Source organism: Lynx rufus, unplaced genomic scaffold, assembly GCF_022079265.1.
Source record: "Lynx rufus isolate CCGP_SWC_20201006 ecotype Redwood Valley unplaced genomic scaffold, mLynRuf1.p SCAF_9, whole genome shotgun sequence".
NCBI classification, from domain to species: domain Eukaryota; kingdom Metazoa; phylum Chordata; class Mammalia; order Carnivora; family Felidae; genus Lynx; species Lynx rufus.
Window position 1 is genome coordinate 103,549,098 of NW_025814897.1, and position 4,887 is coordinate 103,553,984.

The 4,887-nt window shown below is 40.4% G+C and overlaps 1 pseudogene; it reads left to right on the plus strand.

The window, feature by feature from the left end:
- Positions 1 to 2,736: 2,736 nt before the first annotated feature.
- LOC124506081 (olfactory receptor 5B3-like) lies at positions 2,737 to 4,650 on the plus strand (annotated as a pseudogene).
- Positions 4,651 to 4,887: the final 237 nt, after the last annotated feature.

A 4,887-nucleotide genomic window follows, 5' to 3' on the forward strand; every position in this document is an offset into this window, starting at 1 on the left:
CAAATCACTCCATTTAACATCATTTTAGAGGACCCATCTGGGTGCAGAACCCTTCTGCTCCTCTGTTTATTCATCCGAATGTTAGTTGTTCCTGGTACAGACGCCATCTTCCTCCAAAAAGAATTTTCTTCGGAGCTGCCCAAAAAACCCACTCTGAGATAAGAACTATACTGATTCAGGTTAATATGAGAATCCCCTTACCAAGTTGGTTTATAGACCTTCCCTCATTTGTTCTTCACAGACAGAATTCTGTAAGGTGGGCGGGAGATGCAATTTTATTATTTCCACTTCACAAATCAGGAAACTGAATTTGACAGGGGTAAATGACTCTTCCAAGGATCATAAAGAATACATAGGAGATGTAGGACCTGAACTGTCTTCCTAGCTCCACGTCAATGATTTTTTTTCCTCCATTCCTCCATGCTTCAGAGACCTTGAAGCCTTTTCACCAGTACCGGAGAGAGCCTCTTCAGTAGGATATACTCATTCTACTCTGGTTGAGGTTCTGGTATCAGAGACACAATTCATGGCTGCCTTTCCCTTCTTGTCAAGGAGCAAGGTAAGGTTCTACATATTCTATACATTTTTAGTGAGACGTGTAATTCATGCAAAAACAGTAGGGAGGCTGTGTGTACTGTGACTTACTTTGGCAAAGTAATGGATGCTGTGAATGTTTCTTCTGAAACAGTGAGGTAGAGCTGGTCTTAAATATCCAAATGTATGTCATCATTCAACAAACAGGCAGTTTAGTAATACTTAGGAGGCAACATAGTGTTTTCCTAAAGAGGATAAAAGCAACAGCAATAAGAAACAGAGGCTACATTATGCTCTGATTGATTAGGTAGTAATTTCATTCTGCTTCCTAACCGTAGGTCTGTTACGGAAGGAAAGGTAAGTATAATGGGGTGAAATGAAACTTCTTTAGACTCCAAGAGGATCAGCATGAATTATAAAGCTCCTTACTCTATTTCAACCTTCTTTTCCTCTTATCTTCCCCATATTACTACTAGCTCACTTAAACGCCAGAAAGCCTGGTGGCTGAAGGCACAGGTTTACAATCTGTCTGATCTGGATACGAATCTTGAGTTTATTTCTTGCTACGTACGTGTAGACGTCTGTAAAGTCACATGACCTCTCCAACCCTCAATTCCTTAACCACAAATGTGGGTGATATTACTCTGTATCTTATAACATCATAGGGTAAACTTGTGGGATGCTATAACTTTTAAAATTATTGTTTTTAATTTATAAGTTATCCTTATAAAGCTGTAGCATAAAGATTACACTACCTACCGTATAAAGTTGTGAGGAGGAAAAAAGAATGCACACACACATACACACACACACACACGGAATGCTCTTAGTGGAGGTTATAGAACACAGTATATGCTAAAAAGAATTTATGTTTGTCAAAGGTGAGCAAACACAAATGTCCTTAGGAACTGGGTTGTGAAAGGGGAAGTCATGAAGCCCTTCAGTCAGTAGAGAAGAGTAGTTACCAATGAGTGAAAGCTGTGGCATAGGCTGCATTCAATTTAAATAAGAAAAGTTACAGAATGGAGCTCACCTCAAAGGCAGATCTGGAAGCCATAATAAAACCCATGGACATGACATTTCAACCCTGGATCTTTGTCATCCAAGCTTCGAGGGCCTGAGTAATGAGAGTAAGAATGAGTTCCAAACATAAGAAAACTGTTCCAACCCAAAGTAAAATATGGATCTCAATGAAAAAACTGAGTGAATGGCTTGTGCAGCCAATGATATGGTCAGAGGAAAGGCGGAGTGAGACACACGGGGCGATCAGAAGAACTGAGTGGGCATAGTATGTGAGGAAAGACAAATCAGAGAGTGAGGCTATCAGACTTTAAAACTAATCCATAATCTAGAGACTAGATAGATATTGCTTCCCACCTTTACCAAGGCAAGATAGAGATCGGGATTTCATCCTACGAATAACATCAGAGCTAACTCTACTTAACCGTTTTTCATGATTATTTTATGAACTCTCACAATTGCCCCTTCGCATTACATCTTCAGTTTTAGAGATGAAAAAGAATGAGGCTCAAAGAACTTAGGTTAGGGAAGTGTCTCCCAGATAGTGTGTGTTAGGGTACAATCTGAACCATATGCACCTCGTCCCAGAGCTTGAGTCTTCCACTCAATGCATTTCCTTCTCTTCAGGATTGCCTTCCTGGTGGTACATGTCTGCAGCCGCAGTTCTACTTTCCCTGTATGCCCCTATGACCCCATTGGGAGTCCCACATCTAAGAATAGTATCGTAGCCATTTCATTACTCCTAACAACCCATTAAGATGGGTCCGATGGATTTGAGGGCTGACTGTGAATAGAATTAACTCAATTCAATTCAAGTTTCAGTTACTGTCATGGGATTTCGGAATTAGTCTGCCTGGGATGAAGCTTGACTCTGCCAGTTAACATTTGGGTAAACTTGGGCAAATTACACAACCTTGTTGAGCCTAAGTTACCTCATAAAAGAAATGAGCATGAAGGCTAATTGTTTTGTCTTGCGTGCGCTTCAGGTTTGAAGAACACAAGATTGCCATCATTGAAACAATCCGCAGAGCCATTTACACATTTCCACCTCACTCTACTCTCTTTTCCATTTAACACTCTGTTCCTTTACTTCTCATCACTACAGGGCATCCTGTGATTCCCCACCGACGTTCATGGGGCACAACACAGAAGTGACTGAGTTCGTCCTTCTAGGATGTACAGATGCTCCAGAATGTCTTTATGACATTCCCCCTCATCTACCTCTTCACTCTTGTTGGAAATCGGGAGGGGGGGGGGGGGACTGTGCTGATTCTGTTGGGCTCTTGTCTCCACACTCTCATGTGCTTTTTCCTCAGTGACCTGTCTCTCAGGGATTTTTGTTACAGACCCAAGGTCATGGCAGGATTTCTTATAGGAAACAAAGTCATCTCCTACAATGCATGTGCTACTCAGATGTCCTTTTTTTGCAGTCTTCGCCACTGTGGGAAGTTACCTCTTGGCTTCAATGGCCTATGACAGCTACGCCGCAGGGTGCAAATCCCTGCCATCACATCACCACCATGACTACTCACTGATGTGAGTGCTTGTCTGGCCACAGACTGCTATGTCTGTGGTGTTCTAAATGCCTCTGTAAATACTGGAGATACCTCCAGTCTCTCTTTCCATATGTCCAATGTGGTTCGTCATTTTTTTCTGCAATATTTCAGCAGTCAACAGTTCTGTTTTGCGCTGATAAGTACATCAGTGAGTTGGTTTTTGTCTATATAACTGGCTTCCTTTTTTTTTCTCTCATGGTTGTCTTTATTTTCTATCTGTTTATATTTATCACCATCTTGAAGATGCAATCAGTTCCGGGGTATCAAAAGGCTTTGTCCACCTACGTTTCCCACCTCTCTAGTGTCCATCTTCAATGGTACAGTCACCTTCATGCATATACAGCCCAGCTCCAGGAATCCTATGGACACACACAAAAAAGCATTTATTATATGTATCTCCAAATTAAAACATAAACTCCGTGTAAGCAGTAGCTTTCTCTGCTTTGTTCATAACTCTACCCTCCATAGCTAAATGAGTTTCTGGATCATAGGAAATATCAGTAAATATTTGTTAAATGAATGAATGATAAATGAAGCTTTAATTTCAATCATATCAATATATTGGATATTTGGATCATGAATATTTATAATTCATCATTCATAAAATAAACCATCTACATAGAATTATAGAACATTTAGAGTCATGACTAGTGTTCTTTTTTGCTGAAATATTTTTATTTACATTCTCACTCAGTGCTTTTAATCCCCATTTATGGTAAAATGATTTTCTGGAAACTACACTGTCATTCCATAGGAATGACATCTCACTGATTAGTAAATAGCACATCAAATAGATTCTATTTAGTAAATCATAAAAGGACATAAAGTACAAAACTATTTTAAAGTTTAATATCTCATCCAGTTTGGAAAATCACTGTATACACACTGGCTATGCAGTCAATTCCAATGATTCTAACTATCCATAGAGAATGGAAACATAACAGTACTTATGGATAGTAAGCCCAATCTACATTAAATATCCTAGCATCACAGTGTTCTTGTGTTTTATTTTGATCCTTGGGAGAGATCAATTCTATAATAAAATTCCCTGTGGGAATGTGCATTGTTTCCTTTTCTGCCTCGACACATTTGGAGGTACTCATACTCACAGTATGCGTAAGACTGTGCTTGAATGTGCTAAGATGGTCATGCTGACACTTAGCATGGGCAGGGTGTTAGAATATAAACATTTCCTTCTGGCTCTAGATCTGTGATGATGGTGATGTATCTTCTGCTGGAACCATTTAAAAAAATTACTTTTATCTGATAAAGGGCTAGCATCCAAAATCTATAAAGAACCTATCAAACTCAACGCCCAAAAAATAATCCAGTCAAGACATCGAACAGAAGACATGAACAGACATTTTTCCAAAGAAGACATCCAGATGGCCAACAGACACATGAAAATATGTTCAACATCACTCATCAACAGGGAAATGCAAAAAACCACAGTGAGGCAGAAACCAACTGCCAGCAGAGTTGCGGTGGACCTTCTACAGATTTCACCAGTTCTACCCCACAGGTATTTGTGTTCATATAAGCCAGCTGCCTAAATCCTTCCCTCTTCCCTCTATCCCTGCCCTGCACTCAAGTCTGGGATCCACATCAGCAGCCAGCCCAGGTCTGTGCATCTGCAAGAGTGAGAGACACCAGACTAGACCACTGCGGCCACCCCCACTGCCATGCACCTGTACCTCAGAAAGGATCTCCATGCTCTTGGTTCCCCTCCTAGCAGTAGAGAATGTTTACCTCTTACTCAATGTTGGTTAGTGTTGCT